At 35.6% G+C, this 22,490-nt stretch overlaps 1 protein-coding gene and 4 long non-coding RNA genes across 5 annotated transcripts in view; all 5 read left to right on the top strand.

Moving 5' to 3' along the window:
- The first annotated feature begins 582 nt into the window (after nucleotides 1-582).
- Nucleotides 583-2,494, top strand: LOC139936334 (uncharacterized). Its single transcript, XR_011785945.1, has 3 exons — nucleotides 583-720; nucleotides 1,553-1,644; nucleotides 2,045-2,494. It is a non-coding gene; the product is annotated as an uncharacterized lncRNA (long non-coding RNA).
- Nucleotides 2,495-3,360: 866 nt separating this feature from the next.
- Nucleotides 3,361-5,582, top strand: LOC139936353 (uncharacterized). Its single transcript, XR_011785948.1, has 3 exons — nucleotides 3,361-3,531; nucleotides 4,365-4,456; nucleotides 4,882-5,582. It is a non-coding gene; the product is annotated as an uncharacterized lncRNA (long non-coding RNA).
- Nucleotides 5,583-6,286: 704 nt separating this feature from the next.
- LOC139936595 (uncharacterized) lies at nucleotides 6,287-10,858 on the top strand. Its single transcript, XR_011785982.1, has 3 exons — nucleotides 6,287-6,422; nucleotides 7,548-7,716; nucleotides 8,979-10,858. It is a non-coding gene; the product is annotated as an uncharacterized lncRNA (long non-coding RNA).
- A 1,444-nt stretch (nucleotides 10,859-12,302) lies between these two features.
- Nucleotides 12,303-14,564, top strand: LOC139936318 (uncharacterized). Its single transcript, XR_011785939.1, has 3 exons — nucleotides 12,303-12,468; nucleotides 13,403-13,477; nucleotides 13,896-14,564. It is a non-coding gene; the product is annotated as an uncharacterized lncRNA (long non-coding RNA).
- Nucleotides 14,565-15,669: 1,105 nt separating this feature from the next.
- Nucleotides 15,670-22,490, top strand: part of LOC139936709 (sodium- and chloride-dependent glycine transporter 1-like) — a 41,873-nt gene continuing 35,052 nt past the window's right edge. Inside the window, exons 1-3 of the mRNA XM_071931586.1 lie at nucleotides 15,670-15,824; nucleotides 21,626-21,759; nucleotides 22,151-22,199. The gene's annotated coding sequence lies outside the window, so the exon portion shown is untranslated. The remainder of the gene's footprint in view (nucleotides 15,825-21,625; nucleotides 21,760-22,150; nucleotides 22,200-22,490) is intronic.

Genomic DNA, 22,490 nt, shown 5'->3' with positions numbered 1-22,490 from the left:
AGTCGGGTCTGGTCGTGGAAATGTAAGCATGTAAAATTGTTCAATAGGTATTGATTTTTGGGTAGTTAATAATATTGGTTATTCATTATTAACTCACTAAGGTTTCTTATCATCAATTGAGAAGGGAAAACACAATGTTCCTGACTACTTTTGTCTTCTATAGACAAGCATTCAAATGGACATTCCACGGCAATTTATAAGGTTGTTAAAACGTGATTCAATTAGGATCAAGATAAAAATGACCTTTCTTATGATAACGATTATAACGCTCTCATATTGGACAGAAGTGTTAACGTCTAGTTCATTTAACGGTCCCAATGAATAGCGCCCTCTTACAGTTCGGTAAACCAGGTAATCCATGACGTCATCATCACACAACCTCTCTTTGTGGGCGGTCACCCCGCATCTTCGATCGTGCCCAAGATCTTCGCTTCCCGCTCGACCCCATGCTTTGCTGCTGCAGGAGGTATGGGGTAGATGTTTTTTTAACGGTCCCCTTGTATACCTCCCTCTACGGTCGTACTAGTTTCAAACCCCCAGCCCCCCCCCCCCCGATGACGTCACATTCATAAAGACAAAACTTTATCCGGCGGTCGCCATTTAATTCCTCGGTTAAGGCGGCTAAAACTTGAAAATTAAGCTCTTTTTGACAGCTTTCAGAACTGACAGTTTGCTCATAATTGCCTTATGGAAACAGGACAATGTGCTTTTGATATTAGGGTAAGTTACGATATGAAGAAATGTAACAGTTGTTTTTCTTTTGCCTAATTAGTAAAATAGGATGGTCATGATGATGATTGCCAATTAGTGAGTCACACACCATGCATATGCACACTGCGCAAACAAATGGCAGGCTTATTTTGTGCTGCATCTTTTTCGTGAAAAAGGGCAGGTAGATATTTGAATTGCACGCTCATATCAATTTGAAGCCCCTACTGAACTGGGCAAAGTTTCACAAAGCTATTAAATTAAGCACAAAATACTGATTGACAAATTCCTTTGTTATTTTTAACCTACTATTTTAATTACTTTTTAATTTAACTTAGAAGTTAAGTAACCTTAGATAAGCTTTCTTATTTTTTATACTTTCCTTTATTTATAAAATAAAAACCAAGGCCCAAGCTGAGCTGAGTGGGGCTCACACACAGTCACAGCCACACACATAACAATGATTTTAAACTATCATCAACCATGTCAACAGCTCTCCATTGCATTGATTGTTACCTAGTAAGTTTTTATGCTAACAATTATTTTGAGTAATTGGCATTAGTCATTATAGTGTCAACTGGCTTTGAATAGAGTGATTTTTTTTATAATTTTACTTTACATTTGAAAATGTTTAAACCACAATCTCATTGACCTAACTTGTCCTATAATATTAAAATTGAATAATATTGTCAATCTTTAGTAATACAAATTAAAATTCCAGACGCCTGTCCATAATCACTCAGTCTCTTTTTGTCACTTTCCTTTCAATATCCACATGCTTTCCCTGTTTTGCATTTATATTACTAAAGAAATAGGTTTTTTTTCAATTTACACTAATTTACAGATACTGTTCAGACAGTGAGGACATCTCTGGACTTTACATGGGAAACTAGTGACAAGGAGCCAAGATTCATTAAAAGTTCAAGACCAGCAAAGGTAATATTGATGTTTCAAGTTATAAAAATTGTTAAAACCTTCGGACAGTGTGAAAATGTTGTAAACTTTAATACACGATTACTTTGTTCAGTAGGATTATTTTTCAATGAGTCAAACTACAGGAGAAAGGGGCTGAAATTCAATTCGCAAAAGCCTACTTACTTTAGAAAACAATTAATTATGAAAAGGGGACATAGAAAAGGGTAACCTACTAAGGTTGTGTTTTCAAGCTCAATAGCCAATTCTCAAGAAAAATACAAATTAAAAGTACTTCTATTAATCAAGAGTTTAAGGGGGTATCCATTTATTTGTTGATCATAAATTAACCTTTCACTCATTTTTTTATTAATCGGAAATTAACCTCTCAATCAATTTTTTTGTTTATTTTCTCACTCTGCAGGCAATGTTTCGTAAACAAGGGACAAGAACTCATCAGTAGGATTTGAAGCATTGCATGGTTGGAGTAATAACCAGGTGATGTTTGGGGTAGCACCATTTGTAAATCTCTTTTGAGTGATGTTGGTTCTCAACCAGTGGATGAAAACAGACAATTTCCTCAGAACACTATTCACAAGAGATTTTCACCTTGCACACACATCACCTGAAGAACCCATCAGAAGAAACATCAGCCATCAATGCTAATGATGTTTGAATTGTATTACACGATACTAAACTGCTTAAAAAAAGTGCTAGAAAAATGAAAGTGAGAATTAAAGCTTAACAGTTTTTTGACAATTAGTTATAATATAGAGAATACTTGTGACGTTCAACAACAACTTCTTGGTGTTATGTTAACATTGACAGTTTAACCAAATTTATTTGGACTCGTTCATTGACAAATCAGAGAAAACCCACATGAATCACACAAGGCTACTTGTCAGGAATTTTATCTTTGCAACTTTCTAAAATTTGTATTGAACATTGGTGTATTTGTTTATAAGAAAAAATGTAAACCACTGAAGCAATTTGTAAATAAAACATTGTTTATTCATTGGAAATATTCAACAATGTTTGATCCCTTTGTTTGTTTTTTCGACTCCATTGATTTTGAGGCAGACTCATAATTTTCCCCTGGCAAAAAGCCCAGTTACAGTGAACGCTCTGTTTTTCATGAATGTTTTGCCCCCAAAAAGTTTCCAACAAAAGAATTTTCTTAAAATAATTGAAAAAACACCCTATCAAGTCGGGTCTGGTCGTGGAAATGTAAGCATGTAAAATTGTTCAATAGGTATTGATTTTTGGGTAGTTAATAATTTTGGTTATTCATTATTAACTCACTAAGGTTTCTTATCATCAATTGAGAAGGGAAAACACAAGGTTCCTGGCTACTATTCTCTTCTATAGACAAGCATTCAAATGAACATTCCACAGCAGTTTATAAGGTTGTTAAAACGTGATTCAATTAGGATCAAGATAAAAATGACCTTTCTTAGGCTCATATTGGACAGAAGTGTTAACGTCTAGTTTATTTAACGGTCCAAATGATTAGCGCCCTCTTACAGTTCGATAAACCAGGTACTCCATGACGTCATCATCACACAACCTCTCTTTGTGGGCGGTCACCCCGCATCTTCGATCGTGCCCAAGATTTTCGCTTCCCGCTCGACCCCATGCTTTGCTGCTGCAGGAGGTATGGGGTAGATGTTTTTTTAACGGTCCCCTTGTATACCTCCCTCTACGGTCGTACTAGTTTCAAACCACTACCCCCCCCCCCACCCTCGATGACGTCACATTCATAAAGACAAAACTTTATCCGGCGGCCGCCATTTAATTCCTCGGTTAAGGCGGCTAAAACTTGAAAATTAAGCTCTTTTTGACAGCTTTCAGAACTGACAGTTTGCTCATAATTGCCTTATGGAAACAGGACAATGTGCTTTTGATATTAGGGTAAGTTACGATATGAAGAAATGTAACAGTTGTTTTTCTTTTGCCTAATTAGTAAAATAGGATGGTCATGATGATGATTGCCAATTAGTGAGTCACACACCATGCATATGCACACTGCGCAAACAAATGGCAGGCTTATTTTGTGCTGCATCTTTTTCGTGAAAAAGGGCAGGTAGATATTTGAATTGCACGCTCATATCAATTTGAAGCCCCTACTGAACTGGGCAAAGTTTCACAAAGCTATTAAATTAAGCACAAAATACTGATTGACAAATTCCTTTGTTATTTTTAACCTACTGTTTTAATTACTTTTTCATTTAACTTAGAAGTTAAGTAACCTTAGATAAACTTTGTTATTTTTTATACTTTCCTTTATTTATAAAATAAAAACCAAGGCCCAAGCTGAGCTGAGTGGGGCTCACACACAGTCACAGCCACACACATAACAATAATTTTAAACTATCATCAACCATGTCGACAGCTCTCCATTGCATTGATTGTTACCTAGTAAGTTTTTATGCTAACAATTATTTTGAGTAATTGGCATTAGTCATTATAGTGTCAACTGGCTTTGAATAGAGTGATTTTTTTTTATAATTTTACTTTACATTTGAAAATGTTTAAACCACAATCTCATTGACCTAACTTGTCCTATAATATTAAAATTGTATAATATTGTCAATCTTTAGTAATACAAATTAAAATTCCAGATGCCTGTCCATAATCACTCAGTCTCTTTTTGTCACTTTCCTTTCAATATCCACATGCTTTCCCTGTTTTGCATTTATATTACTAAAGAAATAGTTTTTTTTTCAATTTACACTAATTTACAGATACTGTTCAGACAGTGAGGACATCTCTGGACTTTACATGGGAAACTTGTGACAAGGAGCCAAGATTCATTAAAAGTTCAAGACCAGCAAAGGTAATATTGATGTTTCAAGTTATAAAAATTGTTAAAACCTTCGGACAGTGTGAAAATGTTGCACATTTGAATACACAATTACTTTTGTCATCCGTAGGATCGTTTGTCAATAAGTCAAACTACAAGAGAAAGGGGCCAAAATTCAATTCACAAAAGCCTGCTTTCTACTTTAGAAAGCAATAAATGGGGAACAGGGGACATAGAAAATGGCCACCGACTAATGTTGTGTTTTCAAGCTCAATTCAATTACCAAGTCTCAAGAGAAAAACCAATAGTACTTTTTGGGAGGTATTCATTGATTATTTGATGAATGCTACTGATATCACTATGTCTTTTTTTTTACATTCAAGAATTTAATACATATTATTTAGTCTTTGATAATAAATCTCTTAATCATTTTATTATGTATTTGTTAACCCCTGCAGGCAATGTTGAGTTAACCAAGGACAAGAACTCATCAGTAGGGTTTGAAGTGTTGCATGGTTGGAGTAATAACCAAGTGATGTTTGCAGTAGCACCATTTGTAAACCTCTTGAGTAATGTTGGCTATAAACCAGTGGTTGACAAAACAACGTTTTATCAGTAATTTCCATTCTCAAGGCAAACATAAAAGGAACCAAACTTATTAGTTTTGGTACAGCTTAAAAAAGATGCAATGAAAACACAAGCAAGAGTATAAAGCGTGGACAATGAGTAATTATATTAGAAATAACTCATGATGTTATTGTTCACCAATAACTTATTAGTTTAATGTGTAAATATTACAGTTTTTAACAAATTGTCTTGGACTCATTCATTGACAAATCAGAGGAAAAACACGTTAGGCTATTATTGTCAGGGTTTTTGTCTTTGCATTTTTACTATATAATATTTTAATGTTTTGAACTGAACATAATGTGTTTTGCCCAAATGAGAAAAATTGTAACACTGAAGCACTGAGTTTGTGAATAAAATATTGTTTTGTTCATCAGACATTAAAAACGGTTTGACCAATTTGTGTTTTATGTTTGTGTCTTTGATGAGATAAGACTCCATTAAATTTGAGGCAGTATGTCGAAATGAAGCATAATTATTTCCTTTTTAAAGAATGCGCCCACACATTGATCAGTGTCCTTGTTTTTTGTTAGAATTCTCATATAATATAATAATATTAAAAAAAAAAAAATTCAGGTGTGGCGTAACAGAATTGCTTGGTGTTGTCTATCGGGTAGTTAACATTCAATTAATTGAAAAGGATAATTAAGTATTAAAGCTACTTTTTTTTTACATCAATCGTGAACGAAAAATTAATAGTTCTTGATAAACAAATTGTCGTCTTGATAAATTATTACTAGTTCATAGTGGTCATCGTTATTATTTTACGGCCCCCCCCCCTTATTGGCGCTCTCAATAGACAGAAGTGTTTAATTAATTAACGGTCCCCATAAATAGCGCCTCCATCGGTGAATGTAGTCTAGTTTAGTTAACGGTCCCCATAAATAGCGCCTCCATCGGTGAACGTAGTCTAGTTTAATTAACGGCCCCCATAAATAGCGCCCCCATCGCTGACGTGATGAATAATTCGTGTAGTTTTATTGAACGGTCCCAATAAATAGCGCCCTCTTGCGGTTCGGTAGTTCTTAAACCAGACCATGACGTCACCACGCAACCTCGCGTATTTGTCGCTCGACCCCCTATCTCCCAGCACGCTTTACTGTAGGTTCGGGTGCGATCTTTTCACACGGTCTTATGAAACGAAGTTGAGGAACAAAGGTTGTTAAAACCTGGACGTGACTTGCCGTAATCTTTAGGAGGCGCTATTTAAGGGGACCGTTAAATAAACTAACCTAACCTAAACTGAAGGGGCGCTGTTCAAGGGGACCGTTAAAAAAGTAATAAACGATATTGTGTGCATTATTTTATTACTCTTTTTTATTGTGCGATGGAAGTTGATGCTGGTCATGCTTGTTACTTCACTTGTTCTGTGGTAAGTTCCGATCTGAATATGGTTTGTATATATAAGTTATAACTGTAACTTTTTATAACTATATTGTTGTACTACGGTACGGTACTCTGGTACTGGAGTGGAGGAATATCACTCAGACCATAGAGTAAGGACAGCTTGTGGTGGACAACTCGTCCGTTCGATGGACAACTCGATCGTTCGGACATAAAAGGGTTGAGACAACTCGACCGTTTGGAAAACTCTATCGTAGGAGGTCCTGTTTTCGAGGTGTCCCTAAAATCGTGGCAAATCTTTTACCTCTCTGTGCGCGATGTAAACAGTCCCTAGATAAAAATTGTGTGGTTTTATTTGCCAAGCAAAGAGTCTCCTCTCCCTTGACCAAAACTTAGAAACACGTAAGGCTCTACAGCTCCTAGAACTATTTCGGTTTCGTCCGGCTATCGTCTCCTGTAAACTCATAGGGGGTCATCTGTCACGCGTTTAACGACCCATGGCTCAATGGATTTTGGAATCAGAAATCTCTCTTTTCGTTTTTTTAATCTCGCCAAAATTGGGCTTTATGTGTACTTTGATATATCAATGTGTAATCTTTTGACCAGAGAATCCACTCCGCAATCTCAAAAATTGTTAAAAATGATAAATTCTTACCGAAATTTCACAGTCCCTATCTACTGTACGTGTAACTCCTCTGCCAACAATAAATGAAAATTACCCGACCTCGTTTTGCAAATGCGTCACAAGAGGGCGGGTATGATCCGTGATTTGTGAAATCGCACAGGGTACCAGTATGTACACTTTTTGCACACAGCCGTGCAGTAGATGGTTGATATATTATTTTTATCAGCTGGAGCTTTTTTAATAATTATAACCGGTTGTTTTCAGATACCTTTACTTAAGTTAGGGAGTCCAGCGAACAACCGTTTTCGGATTTATAATCATATCTATATCAAATACCACCATGTAGTAAAACTAAAAAAAGCAATTTTTAATAAGCCTTTTTTGTCATTTCTGTTCATCAAATGCGACATTAATTAAAGTTTAATTAAACGACATTTCGTGCCGAAAGATTCATCTTTTAATTTTTGCTATTAATTATCCCCTTTCCTTTGGCATCGTTCAATTCGTTGAAATATGCCGCCAATTTAGCCACTTGCCGATGTGCAACTCCCGGGTGCGGTCATCTTGAAATGACGTAAGGAGATATGTTCACGCCTATATCACGAGATTAAACCGGGTTTTGGAGATGATGTCATCGTTTTGTAGAATAACACGGGCACTTCATTTTGACATTCGACACAATGAAGTCTGTCAAATGGTGAGTGTTTTCAAGTTTACCAAAGGCTAAAAAAGGTACAGTTTTCTACAAATTTTGTTTGTTTGAAAACCTCAAAATACATTTATATTAAGGGTTTGATGAAACCGCTTTGAAACCATGTTTTTCTGAAAGCTTGAACAATCAGCAAGATGGGACAGTGTTTTTTTCAAAAACATTATTATGCATTGGCATGGGCAATCAGGATGGGGGGGGGATGCCTTATCAATGGCTACAACAGTAACTTTTGTGATATGAACATGCATTGAAACCCGGTGTAAGTGAAATCAATCAATCAATCAATCAAGCGTAATTTGTATAGCGCCTAAATCAAAAGTTTGCTCAAAGGCGCTGAGGCACAGAAGAAATAAAAAGTCATTGATGGTAGGCCTCCTGAAACAAGTGGGCTTTCAGAAGTGCCTTGAATGTGTTGAATGATGTTGTGTCCCTGATGTGATTGGGAAGTTTATTCCAGAGTTTGGGTCCATATACCGAGAAGGCTCTATCGGCAAAAGTGATGTGACTTGTTCTTGGAACTGCAAAGTATGGTGAACAGGAGCTGTTTGACCAAAGGAGTCTCCGTTCTTACACTACATACTGAAAACGCATAATTTTGAGGCTTTAAATAATCATAACTTAAAGGAGTGTTACATAATTGGTATGAAACAAAAAATGTGGAGATCACAGATTTACATAAAACTTACATGGTCTAATGATGATGATAGTAGAAAACATCCTTTGAAATATTTCTGTCTGAAGTGTCATATTTGACTACAAATAAATAGTCTAACTTCGCCTTTGGAGTTTATCACTCAGTGAGCGTTTTATTAATTTTTATTTTGGCATGGATGCAATGAAAAATTTGTATTCGGTTTTTCACTATTCTCTCGTGACAAAAATGGCCAATCGATCTCAAACTCCTACAGGTTTGTCACTTCATGTATATGGTGGTTTACATAAAGTGCTTACATTGCCAGCAACTGTTTTGTTAGCAAACCCAATTCTGATTAGTTCCTTTAAAGGAAAGTTACAGAATTGGTAAGAAACAAAAATCGTGAAGATCACAGATTTACATAAAACTGACATGGTCTAATGATGGTGATAGTAGAAAACATCCCTTGAAATATTTTTGTCTGAAATGTCATATTTGATGAGAAATAAATAATCTAACTTCACGTTTGGAGTTATATAGCGCTTCACGTTATAGCGTATATTTAATAACTATCTATCCTTTTTTCTTTTCCCCTTTCTTTCTTTATATACAGATAGTCTCAACATGCAGGAAAGTTTGAAGTAAACATTACAAAATTACAAGCCTATTTGTTACAGTGAAGCCGAGGGTGCTTTTTGGCCCCTCGTGTGTACAAAACCCATGGACCAAAACCCACAATTGCTTTGTTATACCATGGTAAGCGTTTTTATTCTTCTGTTCAAAGTCCTGTTGTCAGCTTCAACATTACTACAATGGAGTAGGCAGAGGAACAGTTATACAAATAAAAAACAATTATTTACTGTACCCTCAAACTTGGGGCTGTTTCTAATGAAGTGCGGAAATCGACCGCAATGGGAATGATCTTGTTTCCCTCAGAGCTGTGTGTAACGCGCAGTGTGTGACCTCCGCCATGTAATATGTGTATCACATGATTGGTTCTTGACCAGTAAACCTTCACAACTCCTTTTGTTTTAACTCAGTTACAAATTGTGCAGGGTTTATTGGTCAAGAACCAATCACATGATGTGATAAAAAATGCATGTAATATAGCTATGGATGCGCGCTACACAAAGGCACAGCAAGGAGTGTACAATACTCTGTCGAAATAATGTTTGAAAATGACAACAGAACTTCGAGAAGAGGAATGATAATGTTACCAAGGTACTACAAAACCAATGTTGCACACTGTGACAGGGGCCACTGGGACCCTCAACTTCGCCTCGGATGCTATTTTCCCCCTTGTTGCAGTACGTGCTTTTAAAACATAGGGTTCAAACTGCCTCTAGCCACTGCTGGGGGGCTAGCTTGGTGGTCTAGTGGTCAGACATCTACTCTAGCAATGCAAAGATCCTTGATATGAATCCCACCCAAGTATTTTGCCTAAGGATTTGTTTGTCACTGATCTAGGGAAAGTACTGAGTAATTATATACAGTTCTTTATACACATCGGTGTAAGGGTAAAAACGAATAATTGTCAATTACAAACTGTTTAGACATATAACCATCTTGAATCAATTGATAATCTTGGAAGTAAGTTAGTATAAGCATGCCCAGACTAACAAAAACACAAATGGATTCACATACGCATAAATAACATTGACAAAATTATATAAGAGAAAAACCACCTAAACCAGACAATGCTGTTATTATGTCAGGAAGGTTTATCTTTTTACTTACCAGTACTATTTTAACATAATCTTGTCTGTTTATAAGGATTGAAATACTGAAAACACATTGTCATTGATGAGGAGAGCAGGGCTCGAAATTGCCACTAGCCCGCTAGCCCGGGACTACCAGATTTACAGCCGGGCTACTCATTTTTCCAGTTTGATAGCCCGACGGGCTAGTGGAAAAATAATGCAAAAATCATCATCACAAACAATAAAGAACTATGTTATTGGTGTATTGTAAAGTTTGAGCCATGACGCGAGACATAATGTGTCTTTCGGGCTACCAAAATCTAATCAGGGCTACTAAAAATTATTGGTCACTAGCCCTGCTGACTACCATGGAAATACACTTAATTTCGACCCCTGGGAGAGACTCTTGAATTTTGAAGCAGTATGTCCAAATTGATACGAAATTCTTCTTCCCCTCCTACAAATTGCAAATTGTTTTTCATAAATATTTTGTTAAGAGAGGTTTAGATAAAACCATGTGAAAATCTATTTTGAGTAGTATTGGTTCTGAAACTCAACGTTCTGATCAGTATGCTCTGATTGTCTTCAGGAAAATGCTATAGACTATGTTGCTGGTTACCCAGTAGCTTTGTAGTAATACATGGTATTACTGCAAATCTCTCCAAGTTATTCTTCAAAAAATGCAATGTTCCAAAGGTATTGAGGTTTAATGTTGTTACCCTGCAAAGCAGATTGTTGTTTCAGTGTATGAGTGTTCAGTAGATTGAAATAAATAAACATTAAGATTTGGGCATATCTATGTGAGCATGTAAAATTGTTTTATTAATGTATTGACTAATTGGTTAGCGATCAATAAATCCGAACAACCAGTCAGACTTGTATCTGGTGTTATTTACAAGCCATCGAAAAGTCGGATCATTAGGCAGATGAAATCCAGATGAAGCTACACTCGGTTGACTTACTAAAAAATGGCAGGCATAATATTTGTGAGAGGGATCCTAAAATACAACTCTTTCAAGTAGTTATTTTTTAATATTTCTATCCTGTGTATTTTTGTTTATCTGTTTTCATTTTACAACCATGTATCTTAAAAACCATCTCTCCAATAAAGCCTTGAAAATACTTTTAATATTAATAGTAAACAAAGCGTTGAAAAGAGCATCGAACGTCAATGCATAATTAATTGACTATTATTCCCTTGAGGGGCTGCCACATTGCCTGGATTAAGATCCAGTTTTTAAAATGTGCAAAGGAATCTATTGCCAGCATGCAGTGCCCCCAGAAAAAAAAATTGTGCCCCCGACCCCCCCCCCCCCCCCCACTCCCAATTAAAAGTGTGCCCTTGGTAGCCACTGTCAGGGCCCATTTTCATAAAGCCTGTAAGACAAATATCACTTAGTAGAAACTGGTTACCGGGGATAAAATTCCGTAACGTTTACATAGTTGTGACTGGTGCCCCAACCAATTCCTGCTGCTGTCTAACAACTTTTTGAAATTAGGCCTTGATTGTGTATCTGAAGTCGCTCCTCGAGGCTCCTGAAGTGCATTAATGGCAGATTTGGTGTATACTATTACTAGGTCCTCCGCCCCTGACAATAATTCAACCGTATGAATTCAATTCAAGTCAAGGAAACAGGACATTTTTGATTACTACTGCAAGACACAAGTTAATTGGTTTTTATAAAGAAAGCGTTTCTTCTTTTAATAAATTTCCTGAACTTGGGACGAACAATTTTTGGAGCAATTCCTGAAAGCTAGAGAGACGTTTATTTCAATGATGGGACTGATGCTAACTTTTTGTTGTTTTCTAACAACATTACGTTCCCGTTTCCATCCTACTGAACAAAGACGTTTAGCTATTCCATTTCAAGGCTTCTGAATTGAATAACGCAAGCCGTAGCTCTAGCAGTAAAATTCTACATGCAAAACTGTATACATGTACGTGTACTGTAAAATACACACACAGTACACAATATTAATGCGAACACTGCATAGTATGCAGCAGTCGACCGTAAGTAAGTTTTCCATATCTGTGCTTTGATTGGTCGGAGGTGACGTTTGTCAGTTCACCTCCGACCAATCAAGACGCGGCTATGGAAAGCTTTGGTCACTGCACGTCAAAGGTCTCCCCGCCCTCTCAATGTAAAAAAAAATCAAACTAGTTTTTTTAACGGTCCCCTTGTATACCTCCCTCTACGAAGGAATATGAACTAGTTTCACCCCCCCCCCCCACGATGACGTCACATTCGTTAAATGAAAAACTTTTTCGGGCGGACTGACCAGACACCTCCCGCCCGGCGAATAAAACTTGAGAGTTACCTCATTAATTGGCAGCTTTTATAACTAACAGTTTGCTCATAATTGCCTTTTGGAAACAGGACAATGTGCTTTTATGATATAAAGGTAAGTTTCTATATATGAACAAATGTAGACAGATAAGAGTTGGCCAATTTTTGTGTACCCACTGTACGGCAGACAAATGGCGGCTTACTTTGTGCTGCATCCTTTTCGTGAAAAAGGTAGATGGATATTTGAGTTGCATGCTCATTTCAATTTATAGCGGAATAATAGGGCCACTCCACTATTTATGATGGGCTAGCCAATCTCATGTGCATTTTTAGTTTGTTGCTTGATCTACAAAAACTGATTTTGAATGAATGTTTAAACTTTACAAGTTTATTTAAATTAATAATAGTATAAATAAATGATATTAATAATATAATTATTTTTATAATAATTATTTATTAAAGGCCTAAAAGTGTAGTAGTACACTAGTGGTGGCGCCATACAGAAACTTTTCCCATTAGTAATACTAATAATAGTATAATTAATTATATTGGCCTATTTTAATATTATTGTTATTAATATACTTTTTTTATCTTATTATTTTAGTTAGGCCTATTTTCATAACTTGTTATTTCTTTTTAAATGTCAATTGAAATCATACATTATTTTAGTACTCGTCTGTTGAAGTTTTGTTGAATTTAATTGAACTTCTAGAAATTAGAGAGCAAGCCCCAACAAAGACAAATACGCTTCCACCTCTTTTTTGTAGGTTGTACTAATTTAACAGTCATTCTTATGTGATTTTAATTTAGTTTTCATTTGATTTTCTTAAACGCATCTTTATTAAATTATTCTATTGTAAAATATTGTATTATCCTCTTGTTTATATTTTGCTTCAGCAGCAGTCAATCAAATTACATAGTAAGTTTCAGATGTGTGTCCATGCTTATATATTCAGCACTTTTTTGTCACTTTCATTTTAATGTCAACATGCCTTCCTTATTTTGCATATGTTGTAATATATTACTAAAGATCTGTTTTCAATTTACAGATACAGTTAGACAATTTGTGTGGATCTCTACGAATGGGCAACTGCCCCAAAATATGTCCTGATTCAGTAAGTAAGGTATGTTTCAAGTTATAACAATTAGTACAACATTTGCAAAGTGTTAAATAAACACAGCTATTTTGATCATGCATTTGTCAAATTGAAAAATATTGACTCAAAAAAAAATTGAGCAGGAAAACATGACATGTATTGAAGGATTTACAAAGTGGGTTGAACTAGAGAAGAAAGGGGCCGAAAATTCAATTCACAAAAGCCGGCTTAATACTTTGAAAAGGGAAAAAGGGATCAAAGAAAATGGCTACCGAAAATTGTGTTTTTGAGCTCAATTACAAATTTTCAAGAGAAAAAAAGGAATACTATTTCAATCACTATGTCTTCTTTTTCTTAACATTCAAGAATTTAAGAGGTATTTATTTAGTCTTTGATCACAAAATTAACCACTGAATCATTTGATTATTGTTTTTTTACTCTGCAGGCAATGTTTGCGCTAACCAGGGACAAGAACTAATCAGTAAGATTTGAAACTTTGCATGGTTGGAGTATAATCAGGTGATGTTTGCAGAAGCTCCATATGTAAATCTCTTTCGAGTATTGTTGCTTCTGAACCAGTTGTGCATGCATAACACAACGTTCGATCAGAATGCGCTACTCAAAAAAGACGTACACACGGCACTAACCTCACCTGCAGCCAATTTCATGAAACTTTACGCAACTGTGTAAGTCCACCTGTGCAACAATTATGGTGCAATGCTGAAGAACCAATCAGAAGAAACATCAGCCATCAATGCTCATCATCTCTGAATTTTAATAACAAATTTATAAACAAATGTCCATCCTCAAAGCAAGCGTAAACGGAAACAAACTATAATGAATTATAATTTGAAAATAACTCATGATGTCAGATTTCACCAATAAATTAATGTTTTATGTTTACATCGTTGTAGTTTTGATAAACTTATTGGGACTCATTCATTGACGAAATCAGAGAGATAACGCACAAGGCTATGTATATCAGGAATGTTATCTTTGCAACGTACATACTGTAATGTTTTGAACTAAACAAAACTTTGATTGCTTACGAGAAAAATTGTTACATTGAAGCAATTATTTGTGAATAAAATATTAGTTATTCAATGGACATATTAAACAATGTTTGATCAGTTGTGTTTCATGTTTTTGTTTTTGATGGGATAAGACTTTATTATTTTTGAAGCATTATGTCGAAATTGTTAGGTGTGGCATAACAAAATTGTTCAACGGTATTGGGTATTTGGAAATACAATGAAAAGCTTAGTTTGAGTAAGCTGCATTTTTTACTTGTAAAGTTAAAGCCATTGGACACTTTCGGTAAACAGTATTGTCCAAGGCCCACACTTCGTGTATCACAACTTATATATAAAATAACAAACCTGTGAAAATTTGGGCTCAATCGGTCATCGGAGTCGGAGAAAATAATGGGAAAACCCACCCTTGTTTCCGCACGTTTCGCTGTGTCATGACATGTGTTTAAAATAAATCCATATATCTCGAGAATTGATAATTGTTTTAATGTTTTCTCAACAAGTAAAGCATTTCATGAAATAATATTTTAAGAGAAGTCTTTCTCCATTACCGTTAACTGTGTAAGTTATTTGTAAATCTGTGAACTTTAAAAAAAAAATCTGTTCCGAAAGTGTCCAATGGCAAGAACGAAAAAGTATATTTATTTGACACAAAATAATTGTCTACTTGATAAATTAATCTTTCAAATTATTACTATTCCACATTGCATTACATAAGAGGGATCAGTGAGACCACGAGTCGTCTTAGTTATCATCTAACGGTCCCCATTGGACAGAAGTGTTTGTAGTTTAATTCACGGTCCCCATAAATAGCGCCTCCACCGGTGAATGCAGTCTAGTTTAATTAACGGTCCCCCATAAATAGCGCCTCCATCGGTGACGTGATGAATAATTCGTCTAGTTTTGTTAACGGTCCAAATAAATAGCGCCCTCTTGTGCGCATGTGGTTCGGTAACTTAAACCATGACGTCACCCCGCATCGTCGTTCCCACAATTTTCAATGCGCTTCCCACTCGACCCCCTGTCCACCAGCATGCTTTGCTGTAGGTTGGGGGCGAACTTTTCGGACGGTCTTATGAAAACGAAGTTGTCAGTTCTCCATCCAAAGGAACAAGGTTGATATAATTGGACGCGACTGGACGCAATCTTTAGGGGGGCGCTATTTAAGGGGACCGTTAGCTAAACTAACCTAAACCTACCTGAAGGGGCGCTGTTCAAGGTGACCGTTAAAAAAATTAACGGGCCTGCGAAAAGTGATGGATGCCGTTTGTTTTGGGGTGCATTCTCACCTTTTTTTGTACGGATGAAAGTTGATGCTGGTCAACTTGTTCCAATTCATTGTGGTAAGTTTTGAAGAACCGAATAAAATAAGCAGATAAGAAAATTAATTTGTCAGACAACTCGTTCTCGTCCAACTCGACCTTGATGCTCAAATTAGTCAATGCCCCCCCCCCCACCAAAAAAAAAAAACCCAAACCAATTTTGGAAGGCCTTTTTGTTTTAACTCCCCCGCCTCCCCCCCCCCCCCCCAAAAAAAAAGGTACACAGGCATGACAGGAGATGCTGATTGCTGGTTAATAATAAAATAATGTGGAGGAATATGGCGTGTCAAACGTTGCATTATTCGATAATGTACAATATATGTGCGATGTTTCTCATATATATGCGATAATTGTCACATATGTGCGATATTCATTTGATGTATGCAATAAATGTAATATATATGCAATAAATGTAATATATATGCAATAAATGTAATATATATGCAATAAATTGTAATATATGTGCGATAAATTGTAATATATGTGCGATAAATTGTAATATATGTGCGATAAATTGTAATATATGTGCGATAAATTGTAATATATGTGCGATAAATTGTAATATATGTGCGATAAATTGTAATACCGTAGGAGGTCCTGTTTTCGCGGTGTCCCTATTATCGTTGCAAATCTTTTACCTCTCTGTGCGCGATGTAAACAGTCCCAAGATAAAAATTGTGTGGTTTTATATGCCAAGCAAAGAGTCTCCTCTTCTTTGACAAAAACTTAGAAACATGTAAGGCTCCACTGGTCATTTGCACTTGTAAATGCAAAAAGTTTGGTATTTTAGGCATTTCTACAAGGTACAAAAATATGTCATAATGTTGAGGCCATATAAAAATATTTGCCCACCGAAAAAGTTTCATCAAACGCTATTTCAATTCACAATTCATGATGATCAAAATCATGTGACAGAATGTTTTGCTGAGCATTCTTGAAAAAAAATACCGAGGCTTAAAGAACCCATGTGCCTTATATCATTTTCTAATATTTTTGGAGATTTTTATTTTGTAACCCTCGTATCAATACTATTATTTATATCAAAATTTAAACATCAGCTTGTTGATTCAATTATCACTGTTTATGTATATACTTTATTATAAATATTAAGAAAAAAAATAGAACAAAAATAAATAGAAATCAGATTTTGAAGCCAGTAATTATTCACACTTTTTATATTTTTTTTATTTTTTTTTATTTTGTGCAAGTTACCATGGTAATTTTAAAAATTTAATAAAAAAATATTTTGAATAAAATGAAGGCAACTGCTGGCTATACAGTCATACACAGAGTCTCAAAGAACACTTGTAGTCACTGCAGATGTTTCTTCCATGTATGGCTTCACCGGGAAACCATACTTTCTCGTTTGCCGTGAAAACAGGAAAAACTCAAAACAAATGGGGCCAGTTGAAGTCATCCAAGATCGGTGTGTGGTGTGAACATTTCAATGTCCATCAAGTTTTAATACATGTTTGCATACTTCGTATTAACAAATGAAGATAATTAGGGCATCGGTTGATATAAGGCATCATTGTTTTTTTCCCAATTCAAAGAAAAAGGCATAATAGCGTGATAACTGGTAAGCAGAGGATATATGTGCGATAAATTGTAATATATGTGCGATAAATTGTAATATATGTGCAATAATTTGCAATATATGTGCGATAATTTGCAATATATATGCGATAATTTTTAATATATGTTTGATAATTTTGTAGTATATTATATGCGATCATTTGTATGCGATGTTTTGTGACGGTATACATATGCGATAATTTAATATACATGTGCGATGTTCGTTCTTATATATGTGCGAAAACGGAATTGTGGGATATAGTATGGCTTCCTGTCCACTTGATCCCCGTATCCGTAATGTTTTAGATCGGGCCAGACTATACTCTGGACGGTATAGTATGGTTCCTATGGTTCAATGAGATTGGCGTAGGGTTTATGGTGATGGTCAGGGTACGAGACTCGAGCAGCGTATTTCCGAAATAGCCAGCCAGCCGCGTATTCGGATAATAGAACACATACAGTACAGGGAGGTGACAAAATGTTGCATTTTGCTCAAATCTGAAGGTGAAGATCTGTTTTACTCGAACGAATTCTGCAATATTAGCATAATTTAGAATTTTTAATTGATAATATGTCAATTTCATAGCATCACATGATTAACAAATAATTTATAAAAAGTGAAAAACATTAACAAAACGTCAAAAAATGACCCGCAAACAAAAAGGCAAAAATTTTTATTTTGTATTTTTTGCATTTTTTAATATGTCAAAAAAACATCACTGTGAAATACAAAACCATAACTTGAAAAGAATTTATACCCTTCGTTAAAACAAAACATTTAATTTGTAATCCAGAACTTTCAAGACTAATATAGTGGGCGTAACAAATTAGTGGTTAATTAACCACAGTTATTCTGACGCCATTGTCAATGTACATTCCGCCCAATTACATAGACGGTGGACTTAAACACAATTTGAAAAGAATTTGAACCCTTCGTTAAGACAAAAAGTTGCTTTCTTGTTCCAGAATCTTGAAGGAAGATAGACTGGACGTATCAAATTTTGAGCTGGCTAAATTGGTCAACTATTATTGATTCTGCAATAAAAAGAAAATGTTTGTCTTATCAATTACTAAATAAATTGTTTTATTGTTCGTAAGCATATATTTTTATGTTTGAAAGAAAAACACTTCTATTTCCAGGTGACTTTAAATTGTAGAACAGTTAAAGTTAGTAAATTACCGAGCTATATCTGAAACACTCATGATTGATTATTTTTGATTGTTGTCAATAAAATTTAAAAGTTCTTGTGCTATAAAAATTCAACTGTGTCTTGTTTGCAAAATCATTTTTCAATTTTTTGGAATCTTAGTCACCACATTTATAGTTATGTCAGCCGCGAGCAAAAGGTGGTGACACCCTTCGATAAGACAAACATTTTCTTTAAACATTTTCTTTTTATTGCAGAATCAATAATAGTTGACCAATTTAGCCAGCTCAAAATTTGATACGTCCAGTCTATCTTCCTTCAAGATTCTGGAACAAGAAAGCAACTTTTTGTCTTAACGAAGGGTTCAAATTCTTTTCAAATTGTGTTTAAGTCCACCGTCTATGTAATTGGGCGGAATGTACATTGACAATGGCGTCAGAATAACTGTGGTTAATTAACCACTAGATAGTGAACCAAATTTACCCAGCCCCAAAATTTGATACGCCCACTAAATTAGTCTTGAAAGTTCTGGATTACAAATTAAATGTTTTGTTTTAACGAAGGGTATAAATTCTTTTCAAGTTATGGTTTTGTATTTCACAGTGATGTTTTTTTGACATATTAAAAAATGCAAAAAATACGAAATAAAAATTTTTGCCTTTTTGTTTGCGGGTCATCTTTTGACGTTTTGTTAATGTTTTTCACTTTTTATAAATTATTTTTTAATCATGTGAAGCTATGAAATTGACATATTATCAATTAACATATCTAAATTATGCTAATATTGCAGAATTCGTTCGAGTAAAACAGATCTTCACCTTCAGATTTGAGCAAAATGCAACATTTTGTCACCTCCCTGTGCTGTATGTGTTCTATTATCCGAATACGCGGCTGGCTGGCTATTTCGGAAATACGCTGCTCGAGTCTCGTACCCTGACCATCACTATAATCCCTACGCCAATCTCATTGAACCATAGGAACCATACTATACCGTCCAGAGTATAGTCTGGCCCGATCTAAAACATTACGGATACGGGGACCAAGTGGACAGGAAGCCATAATATATCCCACAATTCCGTTTTCGCACATATATAAGAACGAACATCGCACATGTATATTAAATTATCGCATATGTATACCGTCACAAAACATCGCATACAAATGATCGCATACAATATACTACAAAATTATCAAACATATATTAAAAATTATCGCATATATATTGCAAATTATCGCACATATATTGCAAATTATTGCACATATATTACAATTTATCGCACGTATATTACAATTTATCGCACATATATTACAATTTATCGCACATATATTACAATTTATCGCACATATATTACAATTTATCGCACATATATTACAATTTATCGCACATATATTACAATTTATCGCACATATATTACAATTTATCGCACATATATTACAATTTATCGCACATATATTACAATTTATTGCATATATATTACATTTATTGCATATATATTACATTTATTGCATATATATTACATTTATTGCATATATATTACATTTATTGCATACATCAAATGAATATCGCACATATGTGACAATTATCGCATATATATGAGAAACATCGCACATATATTGTACATTATCGAATAATGCAACGTTTGACACGCCATAGAGGAAGCTAGCTTGTGTGTCACTGTCATAGTATACTCGGATTATTTCCCCCAAAAAGATAAATTTTTTCGGCTAAAATTAAAAATGATGTCCAAAATCCTCCTCTCACGACTTCTGCCTGGATATGACATGTAGAGTCTACACACAATTGAGTGCATTGAACGAATTTGCTAAACGAATCAGAAAAAAACTTGTGCGCAATAAATATGTTTAATAATTGCACTCTGCCGAGTTGTCAGCTGAATCTGCTGGGAGAGCAAAAGCGTGCAAATTTCAAATTTGCGCTCTGTTGGTACGGCAGCTCAAGTTGATGATTCTAATAAACTGTGTGCAATCTGAAGATTGTGCAAACTTTGTAGATTGCGTTTTTTGTACAACCGTGCGCAATATGGCAATGCTTTGTCGTTACTTTTGTTCTTTTTTTCTGGCACCAATGCGTGAGAAAATGGTTGCGGCGCGTGGGAGTGTGAGACAGACCTCATAAGCATGAGTCTCACGCCTAATGTGTAAGACTTGGTAGGTAGGTAGGTCTGCAGATATGTTAGAGTGAGACAACTTGATGGTTGAGACATCTCGACCATTTGGACTTGACGGTCGGTGCAGTTTAGTCAGAGTCAGACAACTCAACTTTAAGTTTGAGTTGACTTAAAGTTTAGTTGCGGTAACGTAACCCTCCACCCGACAGCTTCGGCCATGTCGGCTGTGCTTCGCCGTCGGCAGGAGGGTTACGTTATGGCATAACTTAAGTTGACTTGAGTTTGAGTTGACTTGAGACTGAGGAGAGTGATTGAGACAACTCGACGGATGAATGGCCAAGTCCACACAGACAAGTCAATGGTTGAACGGTCATAATGATGCTCACGTCTGTTCTGATACGGTTAGGCGTTACTTTAAAATACTAAAATCATTTTATTTACAGGACACACATTTCCTATTCCTGTATTAGGCCTATAAATCCTGCATTTTTATAATTTTTGCACGTACCCAGGAGAGTGGCACTTGGGGGTGTTTGACTTTTTAAGTAGAGAAGAACAGTTCTCTTCTGGCCCATCCATGTCCAAGTCACTGCATGCAGGGGCAACAACAAGGGTCATCGTTGTGTTTGTGCGTGTATGTGCGGGCGGGCCGTCAGCAGGTCTGTAAGCAAGAAATAAGTTCTAGAAATGTGTCTACCCTTCAAAATCCAAGCTACTGGAAAATACGGTAGTTTGTATCATGTTTTTTATTACATCATTTGAAGCTACATTGGCGTAGGGGGCCAAGAAGTGGAGGGCGTCCAGCGTATTGGCACTTTTGATGGGGCTACTCCCCCTCTATCTTCCTGACGGCCGATAATTGCGGTATAAGCATCTAACTTATTATTGGACACCAGTCAATTCCAGTTGAACAAAAATATTGAATTTAATTAATTTGTTAAAATCTTGTTTTGATTCTTTTTATCCAAAGACTTTGAGGTGATGAACCGGGTCCAGGAGCAAGTCTACACTACATACATGAAGACTAGTGTTGATGCAAAATATCTGCTGCTACTTATATGCTGACTAAAAGAGACTCAAAGTCCATGGACTGCTTTTACAAAGGTAGTTTAAAAGTCAAAACAAACATTTGGCAGTGTATTTGCTCTTTTATGTTACATCCAAGCTTTGTGGGTCGTTTGTCTAGTTAACTCTTGCAAAAAAAGATTGTCAACTTGAAAAAATAGCCAAGGCACTATTTAATGCATTAGATGGGGTGATTTGACTCCTTCTCACCCTTGTTTAAGCATTAAAATAAAAGGTTTACAGTAGAGCACTCTCTTCTCATTTTATATTATATTTTTGTTTCTTTTAAATTGGGCACAAGATTCCATCCCTGCCAAAAGGATTAAAAACAAAAAACTTGCTTTGCCACTTGCAAGTCATCCCTTTGAACATCTGTGTCTATTTAAACTTGTTATCCTTTTCCTTTTTCCCTTTCTTTCTCTTTACACAGATCGTCTCACCTCTGAAGTTAAAATAATACTACAGGCTGTTACAGTTCGGTATGTTACTTCTCAGGTCAATTATGGAGGTCTGGCATGAACATTGCGCATTTTAAGCATCCAATATGTTGTTGCACCAATCTCATGTTTGTGCAAAATACACTACAGTGATGCAGTATGTTGGACAGCAGTGCCAGACCAATAAAGAACTTATTTAGTCGATGTAATTCTTTGCATAGGGGATAAAGAGCATAATTTGTTTTTACCCTTGCACAGATGTGTATTAAACACTGTTTACTCATTGCAAGCTAGCCTGTTGGCTAGAGGCAGCTCAAATCCTATGTTTTAGCA

The sequence above is a fragment of the Asterias amurensis genome, chromosome 4 (assembly GCF_032118995.1).
Source record: "Asterias amurensis chromosome 4, ASM3211899v1".
Classification (NCBI taxonomy): Eukaryota; Metazoa; Echinodermata; class Asteroidea; order Forcipulatida; family Asteriidae; genus Asterias; species Asterias amurensis.
Note: the sequence above shows the minus strand (reverse complement) of the source record. Positions and strands in the feature narration are given on the sequence as shown.